Here is an 18,371-nt window from a genome sequence, read left to right as displayed (position 1 = left end):
TTTTTCGGTGTGATGGGGTGTGATGTGGTGTGATGGGGTGTGATGGGATGTGATGGGGTGTGATGGGGTGTGATGGGATGTGATGGGTTGTGATGGGGTGTGATGGGTTGTGATGGGGTGTGATGGGGTGTGATGGGGTGTGTTGGAATGTGATGGGGATGTGATGGGGATGTGATGGGATGTGTTGGGGTGTGATGGGATGTGATGGGATGTGATGGGATGTGATGGGGTGTGATGGGGTGTGATGGGGATGTGATGGTTGTGATGGGGTGTGATGGGGTGTGATGGGGTGTGATGGGGATGTGATGGGGGTGTGATGAGGTGTGATGAGGATGTGATGTGGTGTGATGGGATGTGATTGGGTGTGATGGGATGTGATGGGATGTGATGGGGTGTGATGGGGTGTGATGCGATGTGATGGGGTGTGATGGGGTGTGATGGGGTGTGATGGGATGTGACGGGGTGTGTTGGGATGTGATGGGGTGTGATGGGGTGTGATGGGGGGGTGATGGGGTGTGATGGGGTGTGATGTAATGTGATGGGATGTGATGGGGATGTCATGGTGTGTGATGGGGTGTGATGTGGTGTAATGGGTGTGATGGGGTGTGATGGGGAGTGATGGGGAGTGATGGGGTCTGATGGGGTGTGATGGGTAGTGATGGGATGTGATGGGATGTGATGGGATGTGATGGGACGTGATGGGACGTGATGGGGTGTGATGGGATGTTATGGGATGTGATGGGGTGTGATGGGGTGTGATGGGGTGTGGTGGGGTGTGATGGGGATGTGATGGGGTGTGATGGGAATGTGATTGGGATGTGATGGGGACGTGATGGGGACGTGATGGGGACGTGATGGGGACGTGATGGGGTGTGATGGGGTGTGATGGGGTGTGATGGGATGTGATGGGATGTGATGGGATGTGATGGGGTGTGATGGGATGTTATGGGGTGTGATGGGGTGTGATGGGGTGTGATGGGGTGTGATGGGGTGTGACGGGGTGTGACGGGGTGTGTTGTGATGTGATGGGGTGTGATGGGGTGTGATGGTGGTGTGATGGGATGTGATGGGATGTGATGGGGTGTGATGGGGTGTGATGGGGTGTGATGGGGTGTGATGGGGTGTGATGGGATGTGATGGGATGTGATGGGATGTGATGGGGTATGGTGGGGTGTGATGGGATGTTTTTCGGTGTGATGGGGTGTGATGTGGTGTGATGGGGTGTGATGGGATGTGATGGGGATGTCATGGTGTGTGATGGGATGTGATGGGGTGTGATGGGGTGTGATGGGATGTGGTGGGGTGTGATGGGGTGCGATGGGGTGTGTTGGGAAGTGATGGGGGTGTGATGGGATGTGTTGTGGTGTGATGGGATGTGATGGGATGTGATGGGATGTGATGGGGTGTGATGGGGTGTGATGGGTTGTGATGGGGATGTGATGGTTGTGATGGGGTGTGATGGGGTGTGATGGGGATGTGATTGGGGTGTGATGAGGTGTGATGAGGATGTGATGGGGTGTGATGTGGTGTGATGGGGTGTGATGGGATGTGATGGGGATGTCATGGTGTGTGATGGGATGTGATGGGATGTGATGGGGTGTGATGCAATGTGATGGGGTGTGATGGGGTGTGATGGGATGTGACGGGGTGTGTTGGGATGTGATGGGGTGTGATGGGGTGTGATGGGGGTGTGATGGGGTGTGATGTAATGTGGTGGGATGTGATGGGGATGTCATGGTGTGTGATGGGGTGTGATGTGGTGTAATGGGTGTGATGGGGTGTGATGGGGAGTGATGGGGAGTGATGGGGTGTGATGGGGTGTGATGGGGTGTGATGGGTAGTGATGGGATGTGATGGGATGTGATGGGACGTGATGGGACGTGATGGGACGTGATGGGGTGTGATGGGGTGTGATGGGGTGTGATGGGGTGTGATGGGATGTGGTGGGATGTGATGGGATGTGATGGGATGTGCTGTGCTGTGATGGGCTGTGATGGGTTGTGATGGGGTGTGATGGGGTGTGATGGGGTGTGATGGGGTGTTTGTGATGGGATGTGATGTGGGTGTGTTGGGATGTGATGGGGTGTGATGGGGTATGATGGTGTGTGATGGGATGTGATGGGATGTGATAGCGTGTGATGGGGGTGTGATGGGGGTGTGATGGGGGTGTGATGGGGGTGTGATGGAGTGGGGGAGGTGGTGACATTGTGTGGTGCCCGCACAGACCTGCCCATGTCTCTGGTAGATTACTCCAAACTTGAACTTGTTGGTTATGATGTGTTCATCAAAGGTCACGATCAGCTGGGAGGCCTGGGGGACAAATGGATAGAGCGATAACAGTGAAACAGCAGACAGTCACGATCACTACACAGCAATCTCTCGCTCTCTCTCTCTCTCTTTTTTTTTCTAGCTGTTCATCTCCCTCTCTCTGTCCCTCTCTCTGTCACTCTATCTCACACCTAATCTCTCTGTCTCTCTCGCTCTCTCTCCGTCTCTCTCTCTCTCTGGGCTGGATTATCATTCAGGAGGCGTGTAGGAGGCGGGACTCCCACTTTTTGGGTTGTAGCCCCGCCTCCATCGAGTTGTGGCCAACCCATGCGATTTTACCTTGATTGACCGTGTTAAGTCCACCCAGCGGGTTCCGCAGGCCAATTAAGGGCCACCCGGCAACAGGTGATGTCACAGATTGACATTTCATCTGTCAAAAGCTTTTGACAGATGAAATATCAGTGTTTGACAGCTCTTTGAAGCTGTCAAACACTGACAATCTGTACTCCAGGTTAATTCCTTCCTCTCAGGCTGATTTAGAGATCTCCCCAGAACAGAAAGCTGAATGCTGCAACTTTTGACAGCTCGCAGCCATTCTGCTTTCTGTGCCGATGAGATGAGGGACTCCCGAGACCTGAAGGAAGGAAGGCTGTAAAGGTAAGTAAAGGTGAGTAAAACTTCTTTAAACACTTTACACACACCAAAGACACTTATCTCTGAACTCATGCACCCATCACTCACCTGAACACCGGACATCTCGACCCCTCCAAGCCCTTCAGCCCGACGGTCCGCCTCGCTAACTTGGCGTGGTTTGGAGCCGTTGCGAATCCCACACTTCAACAATGAAAATAGGGATTAGGCTAAAAACTGCCTGTTAAGAGGCAGCTAATTGGCACTAATCCCCATCCCGCCTCGGGGAGGTGGGTCCCAGTGCAGGGCGGGTACCCGCCTCCTTTGAAACTGGAATGGAGGCGGGTTGGGTGTGGGATGGGTTCGTGCACCCCGATTTCGAGATTTTAACCTCCCACACGCCTCCAATCCCGCCTCCACGGCCCTCTGTCTCTCTATCTCACTCTCTCTCTCTCTCTCTCTCTCTGTCCCTCTCTCACTGAGTCCCTTTTTCTCTTTGTCACTGTCTGTCTCTCTTTGTCTCTCTCTGTCTCTTTCTTTCTCTCTGTCTGTCTGAGCACTGACACTTACCTTGGGATACACAACAGGGTAGAATCGATCGACAGTAATGTCCTCGTTAACCAACTGGAAGAGAACACATGGTAAATCAAGGAATGTTACATTACGCTGAAAGTGCACCCCCACTTTATACCCACTGTCAGCAACAAGCAACGTACAATAAACAGCTCCCTCTACATTACGCTGACAGTATTTCCGCACATTATATCCAGTGTTAGCAGTGAGCACTCCCGGGATACCTAAAATGCAGACCTCCCTTCACATTACCATGGATGTACCCGCGAGTTACACACAGTAATCTTACATTCTGACGTACCATTGCCATCTGAATGGTGTTTGGGAATTCTGTCAGAGATAAGATCGAAATTGTCTCATTGTATGTTCGCAATTTTGTCCTTCAGGAAAGAGAGAAAAGGGTATGTTATAACCTAATTCTTTGAGCCACAACCTATTCCAATACTCACAGTGCCAGTGCTGAGGGAGCGCTGCACTGTCAGAGGGGCATTACTAAGGGAGCGCTGCACTGTCAGAGGGGCTGTACTGAGGGAGCGCTGCACTGTCAGAGGGGCAGTACTGAGGGAGTGCTGCACTGGCAGAGGGGCAGTACTGAGGGAGCGCTGCACTGTTGGATGGACAGCACTGAGGGAGCTCTGCACTGTCGGAGGGGCAGTACTGAGGGAGCGCTGCACTGTCGGAGGGGCAGCACTGCGGGAGCACTGCACTGTCGTAGGGGCAGTACTGAGGGAGTGCTGCACTGTCGGAGGGGCAGTACTGAGGGAGCGCTGCACTGTCGGAGGGGCAGTACTGAGGAAGCGCTGCACTGTGAGAGGAGCAGTAATGAAGGAGCACTGCACTGTCGGAGGGGCAGTACTGAGGGAGCGCTGCACTGTCAGAGGGGCAGTACTGTGGGAGCGCTGCACTGTCGGAGGGGCAGTGCTGAGGGAGCACGCTCTGTCGGGGGGCAGTACTGAGGGAGCGCTGCACTGTCGGAGGGGGAGTTCTGAGGGAGCACTGCACTGTCGGAGGGGCAGTACTGAGGGAGCGCTGCACTGTCGGACGGGCAGTACTGAGGGAGCACTGCACTGTCAGAGGGGCAGTACTGAGGGAGTGCTGCACTGTCAGAGGGGCAGTACTGAGGGAGTGCTGCACTGTCGGAAGGGCAGTACGGAGGGAGCGCAGCACTGTCAGAGGGGCAGTACGGAGAGAGCGCTGCACAGTCGGAGGGGCAGTACTGAGGGAGCGCTGCACTGTCAGAGGGGTAGTACTGAGGGAGCGCTGCACTGTCAGAGGGGCAGTACTGAGGGAGCACTGCACTGTCGGAGGGGCAGTATTGAGGGAGCGCTACACTGTCAGAGGGGCAGTACTGAGGGAGCGCTACACTGTCGGAGGGGCAGTACTGAGGGAGCGCTGCACTGTCGGGGGGCAGTACTGAGGCAGCGCTGCACTGTCGGAGGTGCAGTACTGAGGGAGAGCTGCACTGTCGGGGGGCAGTACTGAGGGAGCGCCGCAGTGTCAGAGGTGCAGTACTGAGGGAGCGCTGCACTGTCGGAGGGGCAGTACTGAGGGAGCGTTGCACTGTCAGAGGGTCAGTACTGAGGAAGCGCTGCACTGTCAGAGGGGCAGTACTGAGGGAGCGCTGCACTGTCAGAGGGGCAGTACTGTGGGAGCGCTGCACTGTCGGAGGGGCAGTACTGAGGGAGTACTGCACTGTCAGAGGGGCAGTACTGAGGAAGCGCTGCACTGTTAGAGGATCAGTACTGAGGGAGCACTGCACTGTCGGAGGGGCAGTACTGAGAGAGCACTGCACTGTCGGCGGGGCAGTACTGAGGGAGTACTGCACTGTCAGAGGGGCAGTACTGAGGAAGCGCTGCACTGTTGGAGGGGCAGTACTGAGGGACCTCTGCACTGTCGGGGGGCAGTACTGAGGGAGCGCCGCACTGCCGGAGGGGTAATACAGTGGGAGCGCTGCACTGTTAGAGGGGCAGTACTGAGGGAGCGCTGCACTGTCAGAGGGGCAGTACTGAGGGAGCGCTGCACTGTCGGAGGGGCAGTACTGAGGGAGCGCTGCATTATCAGAGGGGCAGTTCTGAGGCAGCGCTGGACTGTCAGAGGGGCAGTACTGAGGGAGCGCTGCACTGTCAGGGGGCAGTACTGAAGGAGTGCTGCACTGTCAGAGGGGCAGTACTAAGGGAGTGCTGCACTGTCAGAGGGTCAGTACTGAGGGAGCACTGCACTGCCGGAGTGGGCACTGCTGAGGGAGCGCTGCACTGTCAGAGGGGCAGTACTGAGGGAGCGCTGCACAGTCGGAGGGGCAGTACTGAGGGAGTGCTGCACTGTCGGGGGGCAGTACTGAGGGAGCGCCGCACTGTCGGAGGGGAAGTACTGAGGGATCGCTGCACTGTCAGCGGGGCAGTACTGAGGGAGCGCTGCTTTGTCAGAGGCACAGTACTGAGGGAGTGCTGCACTGTCAGAGGGGCAATACTGAGGGAGCGCTGCACTGTCAGAGGGGCAGTACTGAGGGAGTGCCGCACTGTCGGAGGGGCAGTACTGAGGGAGCCCTGCATTGTCAGAGGGGCAGTACTGAGGGAGCGCTGCACTGTCAGAGGATCAGTACTGAGGGAGCGCTGCACTACCGGAGGGCCAGTACTGAGGGAGCGCTGCATTGTCAGAGGGGCAGTACTGAGGGAGTGCCGCACTGTCGGGGGGGCAGTACTGAGGGTGCGCTGCACTCTCGGAGGGGCAGTACTGAGGGAGCGCTGCACTGTCGGTGGGTCAGTACTGAGGGAGCGCTGCACTTTGAGGGGCAGTACTGAGGGAGCGCTGCACTGTCAGAGGGGCAGTACTGAGGGAGCACTGCACTGTCGGAGGGGCAGTACTGAGAGAGCGCTGCACTGTCAGAGGGGCAGTACTGAGGGAGCGCTGCACTGTCGGAGGGGCAATACTGAGAGAGCCCTGCACTGTCAGAGGGGCCGTACTGAGGGAGCGCTGCACTGTCGGAGGTGCAGTACTGAGGGAGCGCTGCACTGTCAGAGGGGCAGTACTGAGTGAGCGCTGCACTGTTAGAGGGGCAGTACAGAGGGAGCGATGCACTGTCGGAGGGGCAGTACTGAGGGAGCGCTGCATTATCAGATGGGCAGTACTGAGGGAGCGCTGGACTGTCAGAGGGGCAGTACTGAAGGAGCAATGCACTGTCAGGGGGCAGTACTGAGGGAGTGCTGCAATGTCAGAGGGGCAGTACTAAGGGAGTGCTGCACTGTCAGAGGGTCAGTACTGAGGGAGCGCTGCACTGCCGGAGGCGGCACTGCTGAGGGAGCGCTGCACAGTCAGAGGGGCAGTGCTGAGGGAGCGCTGGACGTTCGGAGGGGCAGTACTGAGGGAGTGCTGCACTGTCGGGGGGCAGGACAGAGGGAGCGCCGTACTGTCGGAGGGGCAGTACTGCGGGATCACTGCACTGTCAGAGGGGCAGTACTGAGGGAGCGCTGCACTGTCGAAGGGGCAGTACTGTGGGAGCGCTGCACTGCCGGGGGGCAGTACTGAGGGAGCGCCGCACTGTCGGAGGGGCAGTACTGAGGGAGCGCTGCACTGTCGGAGGGGCAGTACTGAGGGAGCGCTGCACTGTCAGAGGAGCAGTACTGAGGGAGCTCTGCACTGTCGGAGGAGCAGTACTGAGGTAGCGCTGCACTTTGTGGGGCTGTACTGAGGGAGCGCTGCACTGTCAGAGGGGCAGTACAGAAGGAGCGCTGCACTGTCGGAGGGGCAGCACTGAGGGAGCTCTGCACTGTCAGAGGGGCAGTACTGAGGGAGCGCTGCACTGTCGGAGGGGCAGTACTGAGGGAGCACTGCACTGTCAGAGGGACAGTACTGAGGGAGCGCTGCACTGTTGGGGGCCAGTACTGAGGGAGCGCCACACTGTCGGAGGGGCAATACTGAGGGAGCGCTGCACTGTCAGAGAGGCTGTACTGAGGGAGTGCTGCACTGTCAGAGGGGCAGTACTGACGGAGTGCTGCACTGTCGTAAGTGCAGTATTGATGGAGTGCTGCATTGTCAGAGGGGCAGTACTGAGGGAGCGCTGCACTGTCAGAGGGGCAGTAATGAGAGAGTGCTGCACTGTCAGAGGGGGAGTTCTGAGGGAGCGCTGCACTGTCAGAGGGGCAGTACTGAGGGAGAGCGGAACTGTCGGAGGGGCTGTACTGAGGGAGTGCTGCACTGTCAGAGTGGCAGTACTGAGGGAGCGCTGCACTGCCGGAGGGGGCAGTGCTGAGGAAGCACTGCACTGTCAGAGGGTCAGTATTGAGCGAGCGCTGCACTGTCAGAGGGGCAGTATGAGGGAGCGCTGCACTGTCAGAGGGGCAGTACTGAGGGAGCGCTGCACTGTCGGAATGGCAGTACTGAGGGAGCGCAGCACTGTCAGAGGGGCAGTATGGAGGGAGCGCTGCACAGTCGGGGGGGCAGTACTGAGGGAGCGCTGCACTGTCAGAGGGGCAGTACTGAGGGAGCGCTGCACTGTCAGAGGGGCAGTACTGAGGGAGCGCTGCACTGTCAGAGGGGCAGTACTGAGGGAGTGCTGCACTGTCAGAGGGGCAGTACTGAGGGAGCACTGCACTGTCGGAGGGGCAGTACTGAGGGAGTGCTGCACTTTCAGAGGGGCAGTACAGAGGGAGCGCTACACTGTCGGAGGGGCAGTACTGAGGGAGCGCTGCACTGTCGGGGGGCAGTACTGAGGGAGCGCAGCACTGTCGGAGGGGCAGTTTTGAGGGAGCGCTGCACTGTTGTAGGGGCAGTACTGAGGGAGCACTGCATTGTCGGAGGGGCAGTACTGAGGGAGCGCTGCACTGTCAAAGGTGCAGTACTGAGGGAGCGCTGCACTGTCGGAGGTGCAGTACTGAGGGAGCGCTGCACTGTCGGAGGGCAGTACTGAGGAAGCGCCGCACTGTCGGATGGGCAGTACAGAGGGAGCACTGCACTGTCAGAGGGGCAGTACTGAGTGAGCGCTGCACTGTCAGAGGTGCAGTACTGAGGGAGCGCTGCACTGTCGGAGAGGCAGTACTGAGGGAGCGCTGCACTGTCAGAGGGTCAGTACTGAGGGAGCACTGCACTGTCGGAGGGGCAGTACTGAGAGAGCGCTGCACTGTCAGAGGGGGAGTACTGCACTGTCAGAGGGGCAGTACTGAGGAAGCGCTGCACTCTCAGAGGGGCAGTACTGAGGGAGCGCTGCACTGTCGGAGGGGCAGTACTGTGGGAGCGCTGCACTGTCGGAGGGGCAGTACTGAGGGAGTACTGCACTGTCAGAGGGGCAGTACTGAGGGAGTGCTGCACTTTCAGAGGGGCAGTACAGAGGGAGCGCTACACTGTCGGAGGGGCAGTACTGAGGGAGCGCTGCACTGTCGGGGGCAGTACTGAGGGAGCGCAGCACTGTCGGAGGGGCAGTTTTGAGGGAGCGCTGCACTGTTGTAGGGGCAGTACTGAGGGAGCACTGCATTGTCGGAGGGGCAGTACTGAGGGAGCGCTGCACTGTCAAAGGTGCAGTACTGAGGGAGCGCTGCACTGTCGGAGGTGCAGTACTGAGGGAGCGCTGCACTGTCGGAGGGCAGTACTGAGGAAGCGCCGCACTGTCGGATGGGCAGTACAGAGGGAGCACTGCACTGTCAGAGGGGCAGTACTGAGTGAGCGCTGCACTGTCAGAGGTGCAGTACTGAGGGAGCGCTGCACTGTCGGAGGGGCAGTACTGAGGGAGCGCAGCACTGTCGGAGGGCAGTACTGAGGAAGCGCCGCACTGTCGGATGGGCAGTACAGAGGGAGCACTGCACTGTCAGAGGGGCAGTACTGAGTGAGCGCTGCACTGTCAGAGGTGCAGTACTGAGGGAGCGCTGCACTGTCAGAGGGTCAGTACTGAGGGAGCACTGCACTGTCGGAGGGGCAGTACTGAGAGAGCGCTGCACTGTCAGAGGGGGAGTACTGCACTGTCAGAGGGGCAGTACTGAGGAAGCGCTGCACTGTCAGAGGGGCAGTACTGAGGGAATGCTGCACTGTCGGAGGGGCAGTACTGTGGGAGCGCTGCACTGTCGGAGGGGCAGTACTGAGGGAGTACTGCACTGTCAGAGGGGCAGTACTGAGGAAGCGCTGCACTGTCAGAGGATCAGTACTGAGGGAGCACTGCACTGTCGGAGGGGCAGTACTGAGAGAGCGCTGCACTGTCGGAGGGGCAGTACTGAGGGAGTACTGCACTGTCAGAGGGGCAGTACTGAGGAAGCACTGCACTGTCAGAGGGGCAGTACTGAGGGAACACTGCACTGTTGGAGGGGCAGTACTGAGAGAGCGCTGCACTGTCGGAGGGGCAGTACTGAGGGAGTACTGCACTGTCAGAGGGGCAGTACTGAGGAAGCGCTGCACTGTTGGAGGGGCAGTACTGAGGGACCTCTGCACTGTCGGAGGGGCAGTACTGAGGGAGCGCTCCACTGTCAGAGGGGCAGTACTGAGGGAGCGCTGCACTGTCGGAGGGGCAGTACTGAGGGAGCGCTGCATTATCAGAGGGGCAGTTCTGAGGGAGCGCTGGACTGTCAGAGGGGCAGTACTGAGGGAGCGCTGCACTGTCAGGGGGCAGTACTGAAGGAGTGCTGCACTGTCAGGGGGGCAGTACTAAGGGAGTGCTGCACTGTCAGAGGTTCAGTACTGAGGGAGCACTGCACTGCCGGAGTGGGCACTGCTGAGGGAGCGCTGCACTGTCAGAGGGGCAGTACTGAGGGAGTGCCACACTGTCGGAGGGGCAGTACTGAGGGAGCCCTGCACTGTCAGAGGGGCAGTACTGAGGGAACGCTGCACGGTCAGAGGGTCAGTACTGAGGGAGCGCTGCACTACCGGAGAGGCAGTACTGAGGGAGCGCTGCATTGTCAGAGGGGCAGTACTGAGGGAGTGCCGCACTGTCAGGGGGGCAGTACTGAGGGTGCGCTGCACTCTCGGAGGGGCAGTACTGAGGGAGCGCTGCACTGACGGTGGGTCAGTACTGAGGGAGCGCTGCACTTTGAGGGGCAGTACTGAGGGAGCGCTGCACTGTCGGAGGGGCAGTACTGAGGGAGCACTGCACTGTCGAAGGGGCAGTACTGAGGGAGCGCTGCACTTTGAAGGGCAGTACTGAGGGAGCGCTGCACTGTCAGAGGGGCAGTACTGAGGGAGCGCTGCACTGTCAGAGGGTCAGTACTGAGGGAGCACTGCACTGTCGGAGGGGCAGTACTGATAGAGCGCTGCACTGTCAGAGGGGCAGTACTGAGGGAGCGCTGCACTGTCGGAGGTGCAGTACTGAGGGAGCGCTGCACTGTCAGAGGGGCAGTACTGATTGAGTGCTGCACTTTGAGGGGCTGTACTGAAGGAGCGCTGCACTGTCAGAGGGGCAGTACTGAGGGAGCGCTGCACTGTCAGAGGGTCAGTACTGAGGGAGCACTGCACTGTCGGAGGGGCAGCACTGAGGGAGCTCTGCACTGTCAAAGGGGCAGTACTGAGGGAGCGCTGCACTGTCGGAGGGGCAGTACTGAGGGAGCACTGCACTGTCGGAGGGGCAGTACTGAGGGAGGGCCGCACTATCAGAGCGGCAGTCCTGAGGGAGCGCTGCACTGTTGAGGGCCAGTACTGAGGGAGCGCCACACTGTCGGAGGGGCAATACCGAGGGAGCGCTGCACTGTCAGAGGGGCTGTACTGAGGGAGCGCTGCACTGTCAGAGGGGCAGTACTGACGGAGCGCTGCACTGTCGTAAGTGCAGTACTGATGGAGTGCTGCATTGTCAGAGGGGCAGTACTGAGGGAGCGCTGCACTGTCAGAGGGTCGCTACAGAGGGAGCGCTGCACTGCCGGAGGGGGCAGTGCTGAGGGAACGCTGCACTGTCAGAGGGGGAGTTCTGAGGGAGCGCTGCACTGTCGGAGGGGCAGTAGTGAGGGAGAACGGCACTGTCGGAGGGGCAGTACTGAGGGAGCGCTGCACTGTCAGAGGGGCAGTACTGAGGGAGCGCTGCACTGTCAGAGGGGCAGTGCTGAGGCAGCGCTGCACTGTCGGGAGGCAGTACTGAGGGAGCGCCGCAATGTCGGAGGGGCAGTGCTGAGGGAGCGCTGCACTGTCAGAGGGGCAGTACTAAGGGAGCGCTGCACTGTCAGAGGGGCAGTACTGAAGGAGTGCTGCACTGTCAGAGGGGCAGTACTGAGGGAGTGCTGCACTGTCAGAGGGGCAGTACTGAGGGAGCGCTGCACTGCCGGAGGGGGCAGTGCTGAGGAAGCGCTGCACTGTCAGAGGGTCAGTATTGAGCGAGCGCTGCACTGTCAGAGGGGCAGTATGAGGGAGCGCTGCACTGTCAGAGGGGCAGTACTGTGGGAGCGCTGCACTGTCGGACGGGTAGTACTGAGGGAGCACTGCACTGTCAGAGGGGCAGTACTGAGGGAGCGCTGCACTGTCGGAAGGGCAGTACTGAGGGAGCGCAGCACTGTCAGAGGGGCAGTATGGAGGGAGCGCTGCACAGTCGGAGGGGCAGTACTGAGGGAGCGCTGCACTGTCGGAGGGGCAGTACTGAGGGAGCGCTGCACTGTCGGGGGGCAGTACTGAGGGAGCGCAGCACTGTCGGAGGGGCAGTTCTGAGGGAGCGCTGCACTGTTGGAGGGGCAGTACTGAGGGAGCACTGCACTGTCGGAGGGGCAGTACTGAGGGAGCGCTGCACTGTCGGGGGGCAGTACTGAGGGAGCGCCGCACTGTCGGATGGGCAGTACTGAGGGAGCACTGCACTGTCAGAGGGGCAGTACTGAGTGAGCGCTGCACTGTCAGAGGTGCAGTACTGAGGGAGCGCTGCACTGTCAGAGGGTCAGTACTGAGGGAGCACTGCACTGTCGGAGGGGCAGTACTGAGAGAGCGCTGCACTGTCAGAGGGGGAGTACTGCACTGTCAGAGGGGCAGTACTGAGGAAGCGCTGCACTGTCAGAGGGGCAGTACTGAGGGAGCGCTGCACTGTCGGAGGGGCAGTACTGTGGGAGCGCTGCACTGTCGGAGGGGCAGTACTGAGGGAGTACTGCACTGTCAGAGGGGCAGTACTGAGGAAGCGCTGCACTGTCAGAGGATCAGTACTGAGGGAGCACTGCACTGTCGGAGGGGCAGTACTGAGAGAGCGCTGCACTGTCGGAGGGGCAGTACTGAGGGAGTACTGCACTGTCAGAGGGGCAGTACTGAGGAAGCACTGCACTGTCAGAGGGGCAGTACTGAGGGAACACTGCACTGTTGGAGGGGCAGTACTGAGAGAGCGCTGCACTGTCGGGGGGCAGTACTGAGGGAGCGCCGCACTGTCGGAGGGGCAGTACTGAGGGAACACTGCACTGTTGGAGGGGCAGTACTGAGGGAGCGCTCCACTGTCGGAGGGGCAGTACTGAGGGAGCGCTGCATTATCAGAGGGGCAGTTCTGAGGGAGCGCTGGACTGTCAGAGGGGCAGTACTGAGGGAGCGCTGCACTGTCAGGGGGCAGTACTGAAGGAGTGCTACACTGTCAGGGGGGCAGTACTAAGGGAGTGCTGCACTGTCAGAGGTTCAGTACTGAGGGAGCACTGCACTGCCGGAGTGGGCACTGCTGAGGGAGCGCTGCACTGTCAGAGGGGCAGTACTGAGGGAGTGCCGCACTGTCGGAGGGGCAGTACTGAGGGAGCCCTGCACTGTCAGAGGGGCAGTACTGAGGGAACGCTGCACGGTCAGAGGGTCAGTACTGAGGGAGCGCTGCACTACCGGAGAGGCAGTACTGAGGGAGCGCTGCATTGTCAGAGGGGCAGTACTGAGGGAGTGCCGCACTGTCAGGGGGGCAGTACTGAGGGTGCGCTGCACTCTCGGAGGGGCAGTACTGAGGGAGCGCTGCACTGACGGTGGGTCAGTACTGAGGGAGCGCTGCACTTTGAGGGGCAGTACTGAGGGAGCGCTGCACTGTCAGAGGGGCAGTACTGAGGGAGCACTGCACTGTCGAAGGGGCAGTACTGAGGGAGCGCTGCACTTTGAAGGGCAGTACTGAGGGAGCGCTGCACTGTCAGAGGGGCAGTACTGAGGGAGCGCTGCACTGTCAGAGGGTCAGTACTGAGGGAGCACTGCACTGTCGGAGGGGCAGTACTGATAGAGCGCTGCACTGTCAGAGGGGCAGTACTGAGGGAGCGCTGCACTGTCGGAGGTGCAGTACTGAGGGAGCGCTGCACTGTCAGAGGGGCAGTACTGATTGAGTGCTGCACTTTGAGGGGCTGTACTGAAGGAGCGCTGCACTGTCAGAGGGGCAGTACTGAGGGAGCGCTGCACTGTCAGAGGGTCAGTACTGAGGGAGCACTGCACTCTCGGAGGGGCAGCACTGAGGGAGCTCTGCACTGTCAAAGGGGCAGTACTGAGGGAGCGCTGCACTGTCGGAGGGGCAGTACTGAGGGAGCACTGCACTGTCGGAGGGGCAGTACTGAGGGAGGGCCGCACTATCAGAGCGGCAGTCCTGAGGGAGCGCTGCACTGTTGAGGGCCAGTACTGAGGGAGCGCCACACTGTCGGAGGGGCAATACTGAGGGAGCGCTGCACTGTCAGAGGGGCTGTACTGAGGGAGCGCTGCACTGTCAGAGGGGCAGTACTGATGGAGCGCTGCACTGTCGTAAGTGCAGTACTGATGGAGTGCTGCATTGTCAGAGGGGCAGTACTGAGGAAGCGCTGCACTGTCAGAGGGTCACTACAGAGGGAGCGCTGCACTGCCGGAGGGGGCAGTGCTGAGGGAACGCTGCACTGTCAGAGGGGGAGTTCTGAGGGAGCGCTGCACTGTCGGAGGGGCAGTAGTGAGGGAGAACGGCACTGTCGGAGGGGCAGTACTGAGGGAGCGCTGCACTGTCAGAGGGGCAGTACTGAGGGAGCGCTGCACTGTCAGAGGGGCAGTGCTGAGGCAGCGCTGCACTGTCGGGAGGCAGTACTGAGGGAGCGCCGCAATGTCGGAGGGGCAGTGCTGAGGGAGCGCTGCACTGTCAGAGGGGCAGTACTAAGGGAGCGCTGCACTGTCAGAGGGGCAGTACTGAAGGAGTGCTGCACTGTCAGAGGGGCAGTACTGAGGGAGTGCTGCACTGTCAGAGGGGCAGTACTGAGGGAGCGCTGCACTGCCGGAGGGGGCAGTGCTGAGGAAGCGCTGCACTGTCAGAGGGTCAGTATTGAGCGAGCGCTGCACTGTCAGAGGGGCAGTATGAGGGAGCGCTGCACTGTCAGAGGGGCAGTACTGTGGGAGCGCTGCACTGTCGGACGGGTAGTACTGAGGGAGCACTGCACTGTCAGAGGGGCAGTACTGAGGGAGCGCTGCACTGTCGGAAGGGCAGTACTGAGGGAGCGCAGCACTGTCAGAGGGGCAGTATGGAGGGAGCGCTGCACAGTCGGAGGGGCAGTACTGAGGGAGCGCTGCACTGTTGGAGGGGCAGTACTGAGGGAGCGCTGCACTGTCGGGGGGCAGTACTGAGGGAGCGCAGCACTGTCGGAGGGGCAGTTCTGAGGGAGCGCTGCACTGTTGGAGGGGCAGTACTGAGGGAGCACTGCACTGTCGGAGGGGCAGTACTGAGGGAGCGCTGCACTGTCGGGGGGCAGTACTGAGGGAGCGCCGCACTGTCGGATGGGCAGTACTGAGGGAGCACTGCACTGTCAGAGGGGCAGTACTGAGTGAGCGCTGCACTGTCAGAGGTGCAGTACTGAGGGAGCGCTGCACTGTCGGAGGGGCAGTACTGAGGGAGCGCTGCACTGTCAGAGGGTCAGTACTGAGGGAGCACTGCACTGTCGGAGGGGCAGTACTGAGAGAGCGCTGCACTGTCAGAGGGGGAGTACTGCACTCTCAGAGGGGCAGTACTGAGGAAGCGCTGCACTGTCAGAGGGGCAGTACTGAGGGAGCGCGGCACTGTCGGAGGGGGCAGTGCTGAGGGAATGCTGCACTGTCAGAGGGGGAGTTCTGAGGGAGCGCTGCACTGTCGGAGGGGCAGTAGTGAGGGAGAACGGCACTGTCGGAGGGGCAGTACTGAGGGAGCGCTGCACTGTCAGAGGGGCAGTACTGAGGGAGCGCTGCACTGTCAGAGGGGCAGTGCTGAGGCAGCGCTGCACTGTCGGGAGGCAGTACTGAGGGAGCGCCGCACTGTCGGAGGGGCAGTGCTGAGGGAGCGCTGCACTGTCAGAGGGGCAGTACTAAGGGAGCGCTGCACTGTCAGAGGGGCAGTACTGAAGGAGTGCTGCACTGTCAGAGGGGCAGTACTGAGGGAGTGCTGCACTGTCAGAGGGGCAGTACTGAGGGAGCGCTGCACTGCCGGAGGGGGCAGTGCTGAGGAAGCGCTGCAGTGTCAGAGGGTCAGTATTGAGCGAGCGCTGCACTGTCAGAGGGGCAGTATGAGGGAGCGCTGCACTGTAGAGGGGCAGTACTGAGGGAGCGCTGCACTGTCGGACGGGTAGTACTGAGGGAGCACTGCACTGTCAGAGGGGCAGTACTGAGGGAGCGCTGCACTGTCGGAAGGGCAGTACTGAGGGAGCGCAGCACTGTCAGAGGGGCAGTATGGAGGGAGCGCTGCACAGTCGGAGGGGCAGTACTGAGGGAGCGCTGCACTGTCAGAGGGGCAGTACTGAGGGAGCGCTGCACTGTCAGAGGCGCAGTAGTGAGGGAGTGCTGCACTGTCAGAGGGGCAGTACTGAGGGAGCACTGCACTGTCGGAGGGGCAGTACTGAGGGAGCTCTGCACTGTCAGAGGGGCATTACTGAGGGAGCGCTACACTGTCGGAGGGGCAGTACTGAGGGAGCGCCGCACTGTCGGGGGGCAGTACTGAGGGAGCGCAGCACTGTCGGAGGGGCAGTTCTGAGGGAGCGCTGCACTGTTGGAGGGGCAGTACTGAGGGAGCACTGCACTGTCGGAGGGGCAGTACTGAGGGAGCGCTGCACTGTCGGGAGGCAGTACTGAGGGAGCGCCACACTGTCAGATGGGCAGTACTGAGGGAGCACTGCACTGTCAGAGGGGCAGTACTGAGTGAGCGCTGCATTGTCAGAGGTGCAGTACTGAGGGAGCACTGCAGTGTCGGAGGGGCAGTACTGAGGGAGCGCTGCACTGTCAGAGGGGCAGTACTGAGGGAGCGCTGCACTGTCGGAGGGGCAGTACTGAGGGAGCGCTGCACTGTCAGAGGGTCAGTACTGAGGGAGCACTGCACTGTCGGAGGGGCAGTACTGAGAGAGCGCTGCACTGTCAGAGGAGGAGTACTGCACTGTCAGAGGGTCAGTACTGAGGAAGCGCTGCGCTGTCAGAGGGGCAGTACTGAGGGAGCGCTTCACTGTCGGAGGGGCAGTACTGTGGGAGCGCTGCACTGCCGGAGGGGGCAGTGCTGAGGGAACGCTGCACTGTCAGAGGGGGAGTTCTGAGGGAGCGCTGCACTGTCGGAGGGGCAGTAGTGAGGGAGAACGGCACTGTCGGAGGGGCAGTACTGAGGGAGCGCTGCACTGTCAGAGGGGCAGTACTGAGGGAGCGCTGCACTGTCAGAGGGGCAGTGCTGAGGCAGCGCTGCACTGTCGGGAGGCAGTACTGAGGGAGCGCCGCAATGTCGGATGGGCAGTGCTGAGGGAGCGCTGCACTGTCAGAGGGGCAGTACTAAGGGAGCGCTGCACTGTCAGAGGGGCAGTACTGAAGGAGTGCTGCACTGTCAGAGGGGCAGTACTGAGGGAGTGCTGCACTGTCAGAGGGGCAGTACTGAGGGAGCGCTGCACTGCCGGAGGGGGCAGTGCTGAGGAAGCGCTGCACTGTCAGAGGGTCAGTATTGAGCGAGCGCTGCACTGTCAGAGGGGCAGTATGAGGGAGCGCTGCACTGTCAGAGGGGCAGTACTGTGGGAGCGCTGCACTGTCGGACGGGTAGTACTGAGGGAGCACTGCACTGTCAGAGGGGCAGTACTGAGGGAGCGCTGCACTGTCGGAAGGGCAGTACTGAGGGAGCGCAGCACTGTCAGAGGGGCAGTATGGAGGGAGCGCTGCACAGTCGGAGGGGCAGTACTGAGGGAGCGCTGCACTGTCGGAGGGGCAGTACTGAGGGAGCGCTGCACTGTTGGGGGGCAGTACTGAGGGAGCGCAGCACTGTCGGAGGGTCAGTTCTGAGGGAGCGCTGCACTGTTGGAGGGGCAGTACTGAGGGAGCACTGCACTGTCGGAGGGGCAGTACTGAGGGAGCGCTGCACTGTCGGGGGGCAGTACTGAGGGAGCGCCACACTGTCGGATGGGCAGTACTGAGGGAGCACTGCACTGTCAGAGGGGCAGTACTGAGTGAGCGCTGCACTGTCAGAGGTGCAGTACTGAGGGAGCGCTGCACTGTCGGAGGGGCAGTACTGAGGGAGCGCTGCACTGTCAGAGGGTCAGTACTGAGGGAGCACTGCACTGTCGGAGGGGCAGTACTGAGAGAGCGCTGCACTGTCAGAGGGGGAGTACTGCACTCTCAGAGGGGCAGTACTGAGGAAGCGCTGCACTGTCAGAGGGGCAGTACTGAGGGAGCGCGGCACTGTCGGAGGGGGCAGTGCTGAGGGAATGCTGCACTGTCAGAGGGGGAGTTCTGAGGGAGCGCTGCACTGTCGGAGGGGCAGTAGTGAGGGAGAACGGCACTGTCGGAGGGGCAGTACTGAGGGAGCGCTGCACTGTCAGAGGGGCAGTACTGAGGGAGCGCTGCACTGTCAGAGGGGCAGTGCTGAGGCAGCGCTGCACTGTCGGGAGGCAGTACTGAGGGAGCGCCGCACTGTCGGAGGGGCAGTGCTGAGGGAGCGCTGCACTGTCAGAGGGGCAGTACTAAGGGAGCGCTGCACTGTCAGAGGGGCAGTACTGAAGGAGTGCTGCACTGTCAGAGGGGCAGTACTGAGGGAGTGCTGCACTGTCAGAGGGGCAGTACTGAGGGAGCGCTGCACTGCCGGAGGGGGC

At 60.6% G+C, this 18,371-nt stretch overlaps 1 pseudogene; it reads right to left on the bottom strand.

The window, feature by feature from the left end:
• Positions 1 to 2,297: 2,297 nt before the first annotated feature.
• LOC147091596 (uncharacterized) overlaps positions 2,298 to 18,371 on the bottom strand; it is a 92,896-nt pseudogene continuing 76,822 nt past the window's right edge.

The sequence above is a fragment of the Somniosus microcephalus genome, unplaced genomic scaffold (assembly GCF_052327205.1).
Source record: "Somniosus microcephalus isolate GS21.2 unplaced genomic scaffold, FLI_Smic_1.0 unresolved_chr3, whole genome shotgun sequence".
In the NCBI taxonomy this organism is placed as follows: domain Eukaryota; kingdom Metazoa; phylum Chordata; class Chondrichthyes; order Squaliformes; family Somniosidae; genus Somniosus; species Somniosus microcephalus.
Note: the sequence above shows the minus strand (reverse complement) of the source record. Positions and strands in the feature narration are given on the sequence as shown.